This window comes from Lolium rigidum, chromosome 4, assembly GCF_022539505.1.
Source record: "Lolium rigidum isolate FL_2022 chromosome 4, APGP_CSIRO_Lrig_0.1, whole genome shotgun sequence".
Taxonomy (NCBI): Eukaryota; Viridiplantae; Streptophyta; class Magnoliopsida; order Poales; family Poaceae; genus Lolium; species Lolium rigidum.
This window is the reverse complement of record NC_061511.1, coordinates 9,823,588-9,840,707: the sequence shown is the minus strand read 5'-3', so window position 1 is coordinate 9,840,707 and position 17,120 is coordinate 9,823,588. Positions and strand designations below refer to the sequence as shown.

Sequence of the window (17,120 nt, the reverse complement as noted above, 5' to 3'; positions counted from 1 at the left end):
GACAAGCTCCCATTGACTTTGACCCGGTAGGAGACCGATTTCACACAATTCATGATCAGTTTTACCCACTGTGAGGTAAATCCCATCTTCTGCATCATTTTTTCCAAAACGACCACTCAACCCTGTCGTAGGCCTTACTCATATCGAGCTTAACAGCTACCGGCCTCGTCCTTTCCACCTTTCCTTCTATACATATGATGGGTAATCTCATAAGCCAGGAGCACATTATCAGTGATCATGCGCCCTGGCACGAAGGCCGACTGTGTTGGTGAGATAATGTCTGGTAGCAGAACCTTCAGGCGATTGGACAAGACCTTCGAGATAAGCTTGTATATGACATTGCAAAGGCTGATTGGCCTGTACTCAGTAATTCTCTCTGGATTCTTTACTTTTGGTATTAACACGATGGTCGTCTCATTCCAGCCTTGCGGCATCTCCCTTCCATTCAGGACCTCCAGGACCTCGGCCTGGACTCTATCACCCAGGATGTGCCAGAACTTTTTGTAGAAAAGAGCCGGCATACCGTCCGGTCCTGGCGCTTTGAGGTCTCCGATTGAATCCAGAGCCTTCCTGACCTCCTCCACTGTGTACGGTGAGTTCAAGTGATCATTCATTGCCGATGTTACCGACTGGGGAACGTACTGAAGGAGGTCCTCATTCACTTGCCCTGCAGAAGACAAGAACAAACTTTTGTAGAAATTAGTGATAAAAGGTCCTAGCTCCTCCTCCCTCTCCACTACTCCCCCTCCCTCCCTTCTCAGCTTCTTAATTCTGTTCACCTTCCTCCTCTCCGAAGCATGAGCGTGAAAGAAGCTCGTATTCCGATCCCCATTCTTGAGCCAGTTTGCTCGTGCTCTCTGCTGCCAGAAAATGTTGTATTGATCCTCCAAACGGCTCAATTTATATTTCAGGAGATGCTCCTTATTGATGTTATGTTGATTTATCTCCTTCCTTCTGTAGGCCTCCAGCTCCTTCTTTGCTCTTTTAATTCTATGTTTGAGCTCCCCCAACACTTCCCTGTCCCACGTCGCCAAACTGCCACTAACCCTCTTCAACCCCTCATACGCTCCTGTCGCTCCTTCCTCAAAAGCCCGGTTCCACGCTTCCTCCACTACCTCCTCACGGCCCTTCCTCCTGCGACCAACTTGCTTCGAAGCGGAAGCATTTCTCCCCTCCCCCACGGCCTTCCAAGAAGCGCGATTGTTCATTTAGTTCCACAATGATTGGCCGATGGTCCGAATGGCGAGGATCCCCATTTATCACTTTATAAAGCGGGAAGAGACACCTCCATGCTGCATTCGCTACCGCCCTATCCAGCCTCTCCCTTATGTAACCATCGGCCAAATGCCAATTGTTCCTCCACGTGAAGGGGTCGCCGACAAAGCCTAGGTCCTCCAGTTCACAGTGCTCCAGCGTCCTTCTAAAAGCCTCCATAGCCCCTTGGGCCCGAGCCGGCCCTCCCTCCTTCTCCCCAGCGAACAAAATCTCGTTGAAGTCTCCCAGGACCATCCATGGTAAGTCAGATTGTGCATGTAAATTCCGAAGGAGCTTCCAAGTGTTTTCCTTCTCCCCAGCCTTAGACTCGCCATAAATTCCCGTTAGTCTCCATTTTGTGCCATTTTCCTCCTGCACATCGACGTCGATGTGGTATCTCCCCTTCCATCGTAAACTCACATTCACCCCTCTCTTCCAGAACATGGCTAGCCCACCGCTCCTTTTATTACTGTCTACCACCACCATGTTTGGCATATTCAGCTTCCACCTCAGCGGGTCCATCTCCCTTTCTATCAGCTTAGTTTCTGACAGAAAGAGGATGTCGGGATCTTCCATCTTCTGCAGCTCCAGAAGACCATTGACTGCCGGCTGGTTCCCAAGCCCCCGGCAGTTCTGAGCCACGGCCTTCATTGGTCCTTGCAGGGCTGATCCGGCAGCCCCGCCATCGCTTCGTTGTTAAGGACAACAGCAACCTTCGCCTTTTTATTTAACAACTCCTCCTCTACAATGTCCATATCCTCCATCTCCCTCTTCTTCCCCACCCTAACATTCAGATTCTCCTTTTTTCCGACACCCTTCCTCTGCTTCCTTTTGAATGAGCCCCTTGGCTGCACCATATTGTTTTCGCCTCCCAGTATGCCGACTTGATCGACGTGAGCAGTATTATCCTGCATGGCCACAACGCGCCCTCGCATGTGTCCCCATGTCTGCAGCACCGGCCCTCTCGACTTCCTCGGCATCTTTGTTCTCCGACGCCAGCCCATCCTCCACCTCATCCTCCCCCTTGTCAACTTGTTCAGTACCAGGCTCCTCTCCATTCTTCTCCGGGAACTCCAGCTTCTTCTGCGCAGCACCCGCCTGTTTCTTCTCCCCTATTTTGAGTGGGCTCGATGCTTCCTCACTGCACGACGGTGATTTGTTTCTGCTCACATTTGCATGCTTCTCCATCTCCTCCTTCCTCCAGGATAAGCTATCACTTCCTCTCCCCGAGCCACGCCCCGATGAATTGGAGCCTCTCCCATACCCCCAAGTCCTCCCTTCATTCCACTTCTGCTGCTCAGCATGATTGCTTCTCTTCGGTATGAAAGCGCGCAGCCAGCCGCCGTATTGTCTCCTCTCTCCCTTGGCCAGGGTAACCGAGCAGCCATCGTAGTCATGTCCGATAATGCCACAGATGTAACAGAACTCTGGAAGGAATTCATACTCAAACGGACACCAAACCTGCGAGTCGCTTTCTTTTCCCGGTCTCATGAATCCCCTCATCAGAGGCTTGGTGATGTTGATCCGAGCTTTGACTCGAAGGTATTCGCCGACTGCGGTACCATCATCCCCCACATCCACATCCACCCCTTCTCCCACCATATCTCCAATCTCCATGCCCATATCTCTGTTCATCCATCCCAAAGGTAACTTGAACACACGGATCCAGATCGGAATTGTGTCAAAGGTATGCTCATCCATCGCCTTGCCCGGATCAAAATCCGACATCACGATCAGATCGTTGTTCGCCTTCCATGGGCCATCAAACAGGGCTTTCTTCTTCCCGGACTCCTGCGAGAAGGTAAATAGGAACACGTTCCCTCCCATCGCCTTGCACCTAACCCCTTTCAGTGGGCACCAAGCTTTTCCCAGCGATGCCGCCATGCCCTCCGCATGCACCGGCTTATCGGAGAGAACTTTGCCCAAAGCCTGCATCTCCCTCCTCTCTCCATCACCACTGCCAAGGATCAGACATTTTTTGAAGCCTCCTTGTTCCGCTGCTGAGAGCTTCAGATTCTTCATCAGACCCTCCACCCGCTCCATCTCCACACCGCCCTGCCTTCTCCAGAGCCCGGCCACGAACTGGTTGATTGCAGCTAGGGCGAAAGGTGTATTACGATCACGAGCCCTAGATCTCGCGAAAGGCTTTTGGTGGTGGGACGTTGCTATCTGGTGAAGACGAGGGGTAAGGGATGACGGGAAGGACAGGGATCAAAAACCTAGGACGGATTGTTGTGATCAAGAGATCCGGACGGTTGCGGGCGCCGACGAGATCTGCCGGGCAAGACACCGGCGGCGAGGAAGAGCAAACCGCGCGATCGCCGTGCGATCGCCTAGACCGTAAAACCCGGAAACCGTCACTCCTGGGACGGACTTATCTAACTCCTGAAACGTGCTAGTCCTGGTCTCCTGGACGTGCCTGCAACTTTTGCTTTTTGTTACTACTACTATCCTCTTTTCTTTTCTCACCCAAATAACACGCTGCTTCCAGCGGTCGTCCGACAGAAGTAATAATGTATTTCCTGCGGTCTCTTTTAGTTTTTTTTTTTTTTGAGCATATGCGGTCTCTTTTAGTTGAATCAAATGGATTCATCAGTCAGCCCTACGGCCCAAACAATTTAAACAAGCACCACCTCCCATCCATTGCGGCATGTACAGGCTTTTAACCCCAAACCTAATTAAGGCTGGGAATTAAAAGCAAATCTATTCTAGGAATCAAACTGCAACTGGACCGACATGACATTATTTTCTCATCAAGTTTTTCATTTGTTTCATTAGCAGTACAGCTCCATTTGTGCAAACTGAAGGTTAATTTTCAATTTCCCTGAAAGTTTCAAATATTACCACAATATACCCTGTGAGTAAACCATAAGACATCAAATCTACAGAACATGGATATCTCTTCATTCCTACCTAACTAGATCAGCTCTGGTAGTATTGTTTACGACAAAGACACTGTAGTAGCCAACACACACTTCAGCTAATGGATCAGCATTGATCGGAAAATACAGCAATGAATTCACACAAGACCAACTCATCTGGCATCCAGATATACAACAGCAGCTGAATCTCATCTTGCTGGCTGCTGTTCTACTCCTTGCATTGCAAAGAAAAGAAAATCATGTGTCACCAACACATGAATTAGGTTGCAGTAACAACCACAATAGCACTTGAAACAGACCGAGGAGAGAGGGGTTCATACCTCGCAATTCCAGGAATGATCCGCAGCCACAGGAGGGCCTCAGCGGAAGCCGCCGATGATGTTCACCACCATGTCTCCACATGTTTGCCATCAGAGGCCACCTCCCTGTACCCCCCGCTTCGCTGCAACTCCTCGGATGTGCTCTCAACCTGAAAACGTACAGGTTATTAGTACTGTCCCGCCATAAGCAGCAATTCATAGTAGAGTTGTTAGCACTGTCTATGCAATTAAGCAGCAATTAAATCAAACATTATGAGACCCTCAACTTCCTATGCACCCACTGCATATGCACACACCAATTTCCATTCAAGCAAGCAATATTTCCCTACTGCTACACACTCAACAGTTATGAAAGAACGAATTTTCAGCAAAATACTTGCAGTAGAGGACCTCACCAGCAGCTATGAAACTAGGAATCAAACTTAAAACTGAACTCATGTGACATGATTTTCTCATCAAGTTTTTCATTTGTTCATTAGCAGTACAGATCAATTTGTGCAAACTGGAGGTTAATTTTGATGTTCCCTGAAAGTTTCACATACTACCACAATCCAGTGAGTAAACCGTAGGCTTCATAGCTACAAAACATGGACATCTCTTGATTCCTACCTAACTAGATCAGCTCTGGTAGTAGTGTTTAAGAAAAAACAAACACACAGTAGCCAATACACACTTCAGCTAATAGATCAACTGCATCAGGTCAAGAAAAAATCCGGCATGGCCTCCGATAAATTCTTGGGCATCCACATTGATAACACAACGGCAAATACAGCGAGCAATTCACACAAGACAACTCATCTGGCATCCAGATATACAACACCAAATGAATCTCATCTTACTGGCTGCTGTTCTACTCCTTGCTTTGCAAAAGAAAAGAAAAGCATGTGTCAACAACACATGAATTAAGTAGCAGTAACAGCCACAATAGCACTTGAAACAGACCGAGGAGAGAGGTGTTCGTACCTCACAATTGCAGAAATGATCCGCAGCCACCGGAGGGCCTCAAAGGAAGTCGCCGATGATGTTCACCACCATGTCTCCACATGTTTCCCCTCAGAGGCCACCTCCCCGTACCCCCTGCTTGGCTGCAACTCCTCGGATGCGCTCTGAACCTGAAAACGTACAGGTTATTAGTACTGTCTAGCACCGTCTATGCACATAAGCAGCAATTAAATCATACAATATGAGACCATCAACGGTTTCTGAACACCTACTGCCTATGCACACACCGCTTTCCATCCACACAAGCAATATTTCCCTACTGCTACACACTCAACATGTATGAAAGAAAGAATTTTCAGCAAAATACTTGGAGGAGAGGACCTCACCAGCAGCTAGAGGTTAGTGAGGTGGATGCAGCAGCATGGCGTGGACGTAGACGGCAGCGGCGAGGCCAGGGACGTGCCCGGCGGCAGGAGCGGCACCTCGTCGTGGCTAGGCCGGCCACAGGATGCCGGCGAGGGCAACCACCGGCGGGTCGACCTGGTGGTGCAAGATAGAGGCCGCCGGCGTCGATATCCTGCAGGCGCTCATCCAGGAGGATGGCCGGCAGGCGCTGGAGCAACCCTACGTGGCTGCCGACGCCCCAGCTGTCCCCGAGGTCGCCGGCCTTGGTGAAGGCCGGGGTTTGCTGGCCGGCAGCATCTTCCCGCGCGGTGAAGCCAGATGCCGTGTCCCCTGGCCACCATCCACTGTCGCGCCGCAGCCCGCCATGGAGGAAATATCGAAGCTTTCTACAGCCGGGATTCTAGGCTAGGGTTTGTGTTGGGTTCGATTTGGTGGTTCCAGTCGGTGGATTGGAGAGAGGAAGGAGGGGGTAATGAGGCGGTTGTCGGCGGGGAAGGAGTGGCCGGAGATGGCCGGGATCTAGGCCGGCGGCGGAGGTTGAGGAAAGGGTCTGGAAGTCTGGATGGAGGAGGAATGCAGCTGTGGGTGGGGGAAGGTGGGTTTGGCATGATGCGACTTTGGTCGCTTTGTTTGGTTGTTCGCGCCTGGTGTACTCAAATTTCGTCTCGCGCCTATCGGGGGCTCAAAATATTTCGCGCTTGTGTACTCGCATTTCGTCTCGCGCCCATCGGGCTCAAATAATTCGCGCCTTTTGGAGTCACATTTTGTCTCCCGCTTGGCCATCTTTCCGGGCCACGTCATCGATCCGTGGCAACTGCCGCAGATCAGCCAATTTGTTTAGATCCAACGACTCACTTCTTACCTGTCTTTTCTTCCCAGCACTAGTATTGATGGACGAATTTTCGTTTCCCGCTCGGCACAAAATGAACACTTTGCCATCCAAAACCAAATAAACATGGCACAAACCTACTTTTCATATGTTTGACCATGGTATATAAACCTACAAGTCACTTGATGCGTGTGAATGCATGTAGTCAGTGGTGGAGCTAGCTCACTCTTGGAGCCTAGACAAGACATAGGAGTGTTGCATTAGTGAGTGATTCCCAGGAAAATAGACAACGAAATATTGGTGAAGTAGTTAAACTAGTGAAGGTTTCACCGGCGAAGCACGGCAACTGCCTAGGCTCGGCGGGCCTTGGATCCGCCACTGCATGTAGTAGCATCTCCATATGTGTTACGCGGTGTCACAAACTTGCATCCATATCATATATATGCACACGCCATCGCACTTGTCAAGTAGGTATAAATTCTCAGACACTGCTTCCGAAATAGAGTCCGTCGAAAAATTCCATATCAAGGCACGACATGTCCGGGGATAACACAGGTAGGCGCATAAATCTTAACGGGAGCAACCGTGGCATGCGGATGTGGAGGGCATGCGGAGTTGAGACTGCGCAACATTTATCGACATGATTTCCATGTTGCTAGTAGAAAGGCAATATCTAGTCTTCCGTAATAGAAGGGACCATGAATCGAGATGGTGCATTGAGAAACCCTCGACCTAAAATGCTAGACTCTAAGAGCTCCATTAAGGACATAAAATTGTCGAAGGCTCACCGGAGGAGGGGTAGGTTTGGAGTTTGTCGGTGGTGAATTGGTGATCAGTGGTAGGGAGGAAGATTTTGTGAGGTGACGGAGGCCACATCGACAATGTGGACTTTCGGAAGAGATAGTAGAGACTAGTGGAAGGTTCTGTATGAGAGAGACGGGTCAAATATGGTAAAATTGGTGGAAAGGGAAGAAGATACAGGTGAGCGGGCCGCATTAGTGGTGACTAAGAGGGAGTACATGACATCAATATATTATTATGGCGCTCCATGTACATGAAATAATAGTCATCCACATTGGCACACCATGGGTTTATCATTGTGATAATAAAGCTTATTAATTGAAAATTACATAAAATAATAGATCTAACTATTATTCATGCATGGCGTAATAACATATTTAATGAAGTATCATGCATAACTTATAAAATAAATACCATGTACGTGCCCCTCTATCCACCCAACCTCTCCTCCCCTCCCCTCCCTAACCCTAGCTGTCGTCCTCCCCATCTCCCCTCTCGCTGTTGCCAGATCCCAGCGGGATAAAGCCCGTGTGGGGGAATGATGGTGGTGGCAGGATGTCCCTCCGCCGTGGCTCGGAGGCGCGGCTTCGATGAAGGATCTTGAGCGAGCACCTCGGGACAGCGTGTGTGTGGCCATGGCGCTGGTCACGCAGCGGTGTGGCCTCCTCCACCTTCTAAGTTGAGGGGGAGACGATGGTAAAACTGCTAAAGTGGATGAGGATGCCACGATCGACGGTGACGCCCGTGGGTGAGACCTTCCTCGGTGGACGCGTCTCTCGCTCCATTGCTTTCGGGGGAAACCTCATATCTGGGGAAGCCCACCATTGCGTCGTAGACCTCGTTGGGGGCATGGTGGTGGGCTCCTGGATCGGATGGTGGCAACGTATGCGTCGTCACCCCCAGTGGCGGCATCATCTTTGGAGACATTCATCAGCTAGACGAACATGTGTATGGCTTAGTGGCTTGGCGTCAGTCTCCTCGTGTTTCTCGCGTGGGGATCAAGGTGGAGCGCGGTGTGTCATATACCATCTACGACGATGATTCTCGATGGCATGGTGCAGCGGGGTCTCGACGACGATCGTGGGATGATGGACGTGCAAAGGACAGTAGCGCCGTCTGGCACCAAGGAGGTGTCGACGAAAGGCCTAGCAAGGTCAATGCATATGTTGGAGATATGCCCGAAAGGCAATAATAAAGTGGTTATTGTTATATCTTAGTGTTAATGATAAATGTTTACATTCCATGCTATAATTGTATTAAGTGGAAACATTGATACATGTGTGTTTTGTAAACAAACCAGAGTCCCTAGTAAGCCTCTCGTTTAACTAGCTTGTTGATTAATAGATGATCATGGTTTCCTGATCATGAACACTGGATGTTATTAATAACATGATCATATCATTAGGAGAATGATGTGGTGGGCACACACCCATAGTAAGCATAGCATAAGATCAAGTCATTAAGTTCGTTTTGCTACAAGCTTTCAATAAATAGTAACCTAATCCTTTAAACATGAGATCATGTTAATCACTTACTCCGGAGAGATGCTTTGATGACATCAAACGCCACTTCGTAAATGGGTGGTTATAAATGTGGCATTAAGTATTTAGAAAGTATGAGTTGAAGCGCATGGATCAAGAGTTGGATTTGTCCATCCTGATGACGGATAGATATACTCTGGGCCCTCTCGGTGGAATGTCATCCAATTAGCTTGCAAGCATGTGATTAGGTTACAAGGGATGTCACATCACGGTATGAGTAAAGAGTACTTATCGGTAATGAGGTTGAACTGGGTATGGAGATACCGATGATCGAACCTCGGATAAGTAAAGTATCGCACGACAAAGGGAATCTGTATCGTATGTTAATGATTCATTCGATCACAAAGTCATCGTTGAATATGTGGGAGCCATTATGGATCTCCAGGTCCCGCTATTGGTTATTGATCGGAGAGGTGTCTCGATCATGTCTGCATAGTTCGCGGACCGTAGGGTGACACACTTAAGGTTCGATGTTGTTTAAGTAGATACGGAATATGAGATGCGGATCGAATATTGTTCGGAGTCTCGGATGGGATCCAGTACATCACGAGGAGGTCCGGAATGGTCCGGAGAATAAGATTTGTATAATGGAAGTTATTTTCCAGGTTCAGAAAAAGTTTCGTTGTTTGACCGAAGCTTCTAGAATCTTCTAAAGGGCCACGGTGGGCCCACCACCCCGGGATGGGCTACATGGGCCAAGGGAGTGCAGCCTGGCCTAATGGGCCAGGGGCACCAAGCCCTCAAGGCCCAGCCGGCCAACCCCCTAGGGATAAGATCAAATCTCGGAGGATAAGATCAAATCCCTAAAATCGAGGGAGCAAATTTAGAAGGGGAAGCAAACTTGGAAAGGGATGATTTCTGTCCCCCTTTCCTTCCGTGAACTGGTGGGGCCCAAGGGGGCTGCCTTGTCCGCCCCTCCCTCTATAAATAGAGGTGAGGGGTAGGCCGGCCAACACACAACCAACCCTAGCCGCCCATCTCTCCCTCCTCTCTCCTGCGCAGGCTTGGCGAAGCCCCGCATGATTTTCTCCTCCACCACCACCATCACGCTATCGTGTTGCTGGGATTCCGTGGGGATCTACTACCTCCGCTGCCTGCTGGAACATGGAGAGGAAGGTCTTCATCGACTCCGTACGTTTGACCGAGTACGGAAGTGCTGCCGGATCGCAGCACCGGAAGGAACCTCTTCATCAACCACGAGATCAAATCTTATTAAGGCTTTGGATCTTCTAGGGTTAGTCTCTCATCTATCTCGTTGCTCCGATCTCATAGATTAGATCTTGGATTTTCCATAGATTGGATCTTGATTTTATTCATTATTGCGGTAGAATTTGTTTGTTTTCTATGCTGCGAACCCTATAACATAGTTATCCCTCTTAGAGATGGGTTCACGGAAGACGGAGGTAGCAACCTCTACGGCGTGTACGCTGGTGTGTGCTGAGGGTATGCTAGACCGTTTGTACATGCTCCTTACTCGCCAATTCGAGGTTTCTGATGGTTTCATTTTTTAGATGATGTGTGTTGGTGTGATGTGAGGGTACTAGCCCTATTCAGGATCACCCCCTTCATCAATATGTGAAGAGATGTTGCTAAGAATTTGGCTTCGAGTTGATCTTTATATCTCTCTTGTAAGGACATATTGACTAATCTAATAAAAAAAATTATGTGCATCCACGGCTGGGGTAAAACCTCCTTTTCGGAAAAAAAAACGTGCCCCTCTATCCCTCTGTCTAGTAGTCCCCTCGACGTCTACCCCACATATTTTCCTTGAAAGTGGTGATTTCATGTGATTTTACTCTTTTTATGTTATAATAGGTCATATGAACAAGACCAAACCAAAAAGAGTCCGAGTTTTTACAAGAGTTGGGTCATTTTTCTCGAAGTGGTAGTTTTGCTCAACAAATATAGATGCTTCTTCGGGATAGTCTGTTTTGTGAAGCGAGTGACTTTTACTATTTAACCCACCTTTACATACCTATATTATGAGACATTCCCAAGGGGGAACGATTTTTGACCCGTCCTCGCGTGATTTCATGCGCCCCCTATTTGGAGGCCCCCGCGAATCTACCCTAGATTTTCATCGAAAAGTGGTGATTCAAATTGACTATGAAAACGAGAAAGGGTTGTCGACCCTTCCTCGCATGATTTCATGTCCCAGTAGTCCTCTTCATGAAGTGTCATTCACATTTGTGTATTGGCTTTGAATCAATCGCATTAAAAATTGTTATTTTGGACGGAAAAAATCCCACGCAAGTAGGAAATTGCTTATATGGTTCAGGATGTCGGTCGCATGGCAAGTCCTCTCCACTCGACATGTAATATCGGTGGTGTTGCCTCGTTCGGTGCGCCATCGGTATTGACCTACCAATGGCATGTATGAAATGGAGCCATGACAATGATGTGTGGCCCCCCACTTGGCCACCCAGTGTGAAAAAATTACTAGAGTGGATTCTTTCATACCATTAAAATTTTCTAACCCATGGCGTGACTTTTTTACGCGCCACTAAGGAAAATTTAAACAAATTTTGAAAAAATGAAAAATGAATTGCGGCCTAGCCCTGGAGCGTGGCAGTTGGTCCATGCCACCAGGTGCACTATACCGGCCTGAGCAACACCCTAGCCCACCGGCCCGCACGCCATCTGCTCTAAGCACGCCCCCACATCTCTCCTCCATGCAGTCACTCTCTCTCCCACCCATCCACTCTAGTCCATGCATCGTTGTCTCCTGGCCCACTCCACATGCACCCCCTCGGTCCTCTCCCAGCCCGCGACCACCTCCTCCTCTTCATGGCCCTCTCTCCGTGCATCCGCCTCCCGTGTTCCGTGTAGTCGCCCCGTCCGTGTCGCTTCCCCCGGAGCGTCATGTTGATTCGTCGCCGCCACTTCAGTAATAGCACCATTATTTTATGTCCAAAACTATTTGTTCGTGTGCCACCTTATGAACACGCCACCGAAATATTTGATACCGGTGGTCTTTGGCACGCCACCGACATTTCAAATACCACTACCGAGACACCGGTGGCGTGTATAATCCACGCCACTAAGGGTGGTTTTGGTACAACATCGGTAGCATTTTCTATACTGGTGTAGAAAGTACACGTGTCCCGACCACTGCTAAAAACGGGCGGGAACAATGTCAAAACAAAATTCGTGTCTTCAAACGTGACAACTTTTGCACGCTCACTCAGTTTTCGACGAGCTAGGGCTACTTAGAAAGGTAACACCAAAATCTATCTAAGAACAACTTCCACCGGTGTATATAAGCAAAATGATCTATATATACCACATAGATCACTCAATCCAAGGGTGGGTGACGCGGGAAATGCGACATCCCTATTATTTGGTGTCATCTTCCTTGGCAATTCTTGTTCTCGACCGTACCCAACGGCTGGCATGTGGTGTGTGTTCCCATCATTGCATGTGCAATCAGATCATCATAGGCTTGGTTAGCTCATTTATAATGAAAACAAAACAAGTAGCAAGAGGATAAAATTGGTATCAATTTGTTCAAACATATGTGAATGTTTCCACTACTATAAAGTGGTAGTTTCGTCGCGATAAATGTATTTTTGGGTTATTAATTAATTTAAGGGGAAACATTTAACTTATAATTATTTGAATTTTTACCAATTTTAAATGTATAGTACTACATCGGTATTGGTATCATGACGACAACCGTATTATAACAGTCATAGTTCGGGCATATGACTGTTGGGTTCTCCACTAAGGACGAACTGTTCGGGAATGTGTCGTCGATGGGTTCGTAGGGGCAACCGACATCAATAGGCCAGGGAGTATGGATCTTGGCGGGCTCACAATCACTGTTTTTGATTCCAATCATTCTCACTCTTGGAGCCGAAGTTGGAGTACACGTAGTGTGAAAGTGTGGAATTTCAACGCTCGGACTCCTGGGTTTGGAAGTTTGTTGTCATGTGTGATGCCAATCATTCCCGTGTCCGTTTATGTTATATTAGTTTGTATTTGTTATTGTATTCATTTTTGTGAATGCAGTTTCAATTAAATCCGCCGATATCCGTTTGATTCCAACTAATCCATTGATTGTTCATTATTTTGTTGTATATACTTGTTGAGTATGGTCTATCATACTCACTCTTGCCCCCTCATGTTTTTTTTAATGCAGTCGTAAGTATGAGAAGAAAAGACGTCGTTGTTCGAGGAGTTTGGACAAGTGGGCAGGAAGCAAGTTAGAGAGTTTAGTAATAATTGTGGTGTAAATGTAAAGAAATCATGTTAAAATGAGCAAACGAGCTTCTTTAGATCCAGTGTTATTTTATGACAGCATTTTCTAAGCCTTGCGCGCAACGGTTGCTTCGCCCAGGACGGGTCTCGACTCTCGAGGCGTGACATTCGTGGTCCGCAGTTCCGCCAAAAAATAACGGCATCCTCCTACCTGAGCAAGATCAATCGGATTTTACATTAAGAGTAGTACTAGGATGGAAAATCCATTAATAACCGGATTTTGTTTTAAATGCATGCGTGAAGAATGTACTTGACCGGCCACACAACTTAGCAACGGGGATACCACAACAATGTTTTGTACCCATATACACCTTTAGGGAAATAATAAGTTGGACTTTGGGGAGACCAAAATAGTCCACATATACAAGTTTTTTTTAGATCTTATGCTTTACATCATCTTTATGTTTTGTTTCTGAAATGTATTAAGTTCATTTAGTGCATAATTTCGCATTAGTGTTTCGTGAATTAATTACCACCGGTTTCAATGCAGTTGGTGTTAGATCAACTTTAGGTTTGGAATAAGTGAATGGTCAATTTTGCACAGTGTTGTTTTCTTAGGGCATCTCCAACGGGCGACTCATTTCAGCGTCTGAAAATGTCCGCGCGCATCCGTTTGCGTCGGCCAAAATGGTCGAAATCGACCACGCGTCCATTTGCGTCGGGGTTGGTTCCAGCCGCACGACGTATTTTTTTCTCGAATTTCCATTTTTTAATAACATGAAAACATAATATACATAGTTGAACACATGGAAAAAAACCCTAAACGCCTGCGCCTACTGCTTCTCCTCGTCGCTGTCGAGCACGACGAGCTCCGGTACCACCCACGACCAGTTGGGAACCGACGGAACGTACGCGGGGCGCGCCGGCGGTGCTGGAGGTGGAGGCGCCCAGGGATGTGGCGGAGGTTGAGGAGCCCAGGGCTGAGGCGGGGGCCCCACGGGTTGTACGACGAAGGTGGAGGCGGCGGTTGTGGCGTGGCCGAGTCCCGTAGCACCAGTCGAAGGGCTTCATCCTCCGACAGGCCCGGCGGCATGATGCCGGTGGCGTACCGGGGCAATGGCGGCTGCACAGGTAGGTTGTTCTCCGAGACGAGGACGCCGAGCCTCGCGATCTCGTCGTTCGTCATGTTGTCCGGGTACTCCAACTTGCGGCCCTCCGCCATGGCCGCTGCCATTCCTAGAAGACGACCGTGATGTAGTCGTCGCTGTCGTCCTTGACCTCCTCGTTGTGGTACGCCAGCGCCTCGATGTAGTCATCATCGTCGTTGTCGTACTGCGCAGGCGTCAGCGCCTGCTGCGCACGCGTCGGCGCTTGGTGTCTTCGAGGACGAGTCGTCGGTGGACGGTCGAAGGGAAAGCCCCTGTCGCCCATGAAGCCCGCCCTCCTCCTCCGATCCCTCTCGGACACGAGATACGTGTGCCAGCTGTCAGAGCCGATGGCGTAGGCGGGATCGGCGGGGAGGTCCGGTGGCGCAGAAGCCCAGCCGCCGCCCGTCAGTGCGCGCGCAGAAGAGGCAGCCGGAAGCGATGCCCTCGATACAGACTCGTTGCCAGGCGGGCCCGATGGAAATGCGAGCGGCGTCCGCGCAGCGTCCGCCGCGACGCATTTCAGGCGCAAATATGCGTCGGGTTTGCGTCGCCGCGGACGGCCCGGTCACGATGCGTCGCCTCGCTGGAGATGGTACCAGACGCATTTTCGGCCCGGGCGGACGCCGCCGCTGGAGATGCCCTTACATATCGTAGTAAGATGTCTTTTGTTCCGTGTTTGCTTTTCATGGGGAATTCAGAGTAGAAAAACTAAGTCGACCGAGTAAAGGAAATGAGAAGCAAGGTTTCTTTTCGAATCTAGCCTTGCGGGGAAGGGACACCAACGCGCAAGTCCTACTCTCGATAGTCGGATCCGGCGGGAAACTTACGAAAATTTAGAATGAGCGGGAGTTTAACGAAAAATTTCCAAATTGCCCGAGGCGAAGATTTGGAGAGAGCGGCAGCTTTGGCGCAAAAGTTTGGAATGAGACGAAAACGAAAACGAAATCCCTACCTACCCCTATATACACCTTTAGGAAATAATAAGTTGGACTTTGAGGAGACCAACATAGTCCACATATACAAGTTTATTAGATCTTATTATGCTTTACATCATCTTTAAGTTCTGTTTCTAAAATGTAATATTAAGTTCATTAAGTGCATCATTTCGCATTACTAGTGTTTCGTGAATTAAATACCACTGGTTTCAATGCAGTTGGTCTTGGATCAACTTTAGGCTTGGAATAACTGAATGGTTAATTTTGCACAGTGTTGTTTGCTTACATATCGTAGTAAGATGTCTTTTGTTCCGTGTTCGCTTTTCATGGAAAATTCGGAGTAGAAAGACAAAGTCGACAGAGAAAAGAAAATGAGAAGCAAGGTTTCTTTTCGGAATCTAGCCTTGTGGGGGAAGGGACACCAACTCGCGCAGTCCTACTCTCGATAGACGGATCTGGCGGGAAAGTTATAAAAATTTAGAATGAGCGGGAGCTTAACGAAAAATTTCCAAATTGCGAGGCGAAAATTTGGAAAGAGCGGGAGCTTTGGCGGAAAAGTTTGGAATGAAACGAAACGCGTGACCAAAACGAAATCCCTACCCAAATTCCCCGCATCCTCTCCTTTCCCAAATTCCCAGCCACGAATCCCCTTTCTCCTCGGGTCTGTCCCCGCGCCGCCGCCTCCTTCCCGCCGGCCACCTCGCCGCCCCTGCCGCCCCAGGCCCTAGCCTCCTACCACACCACCTTCCCCTTCTCCCCCAGTCCCCGTGCCACCGCGAAACCCTAGAGGAGCGGCTGCTGGTCCGGCGTCGAGGAGCTCCGCCCGGTGCTGGCACTCGCCGACGCCGCCGACCGGAGCAAGGAGAGGCCCTCGTCAAGTCGGAGCTGCACCTGCCTTGGGCGGCCATGACGACGTCAGGGACCAAGCAGAAGCAGCAGCAGGACTCCTCCACGGCTTTCGCGTCGAGCTCGCCAGCCATTGTAAGTTCACGATCTCCTCCACTCTCCGCCTCCATACCCCGATTCCATCTTGCTGAAGCTCGTTCCCGTGCAGAAATGGAGGTGATGGCCGGCCTACAAAGATCCTGCTAGTGTGTGGTCGCCGGCACGGCAAAGACAGGCCACGCGCTTGAGCTGCTGCAGCTGGGCGTCTGCGGCTCGCCAAGATCGATCCCGACCACCACGACACCCACCAACCTGAAGGTCCTCTCTTTCCCCCCCTCTTCCTGCCGTGCTACAGCCTAGGTTGTTTCCCCAGGATTGATTTACTCGTAGGCTCAGTAGCTTGCCTGGATCTATCTATCTAGCATGCCGTTACTTCTACTTCTGTGTCGTGCTACCCCATTACCGAATCTTGATGAAGATGGCAACATGTTTGTATGCATGACCATATGACACACGAGGATACAGCTGTACATTTTCAGTTGAAATTGTACTGAAAAATCGTGTAGCCATGTTTTAGGCTGTAAAGGGCATGCAATACTTTATCAATTGACGGCTTTACAATCTTGCTAAGGCGGCTTTATGCTAATTGTTGTCGCTGTAGCAGCAGCTAGGTTGATATCCTCGCGTCGTGGATAAAATATGCACTCTTTTGTCTTTGTTTGTTTATTACATGAATTGCATAAGCAGATAATCCAGGACTACCCTGCATGTTTTTAGGTTGATGACATGCTATTTCCTACTGTAGCATCTCTCTCTCTCTCTCTCTCTCTCTCGTGCCTTTCATTGTTAATTTGCCTTCAATTGTGCTTGTTATACAACTCATCATATATATACTGTCTTTGCACAAGCAGGAAAAAACTAAACACAATGATAATACTTACCTCCTGGTCGATCTGGCAAGAAAGAAATCACCGAGTG

General features: G+C 48.8%; 1 long non-coding RNA gene across 1 annotated transcript; it reads right to left on the bottom strand.

Moving 5' to 3' along the window:
• Positions 1-4,212: 4,212 nt before the first annotated feature.
• Positions 4,213-5,891, bottom strand: LOC124706031. Its single transcript, XR_007004237.1, has 2 exons — positions 5,785-5,891; positions 4,213-4,605 (listed from the first exon to the last, which is right to left on the bottom strand). It is a non-coding gene; the product is annotated as an uncharacterized LOC124706031 (long non-coding RNA).
• Between the last annotated feature and the right edge of the window lie 11,229 nt (positions 5,892-17,120).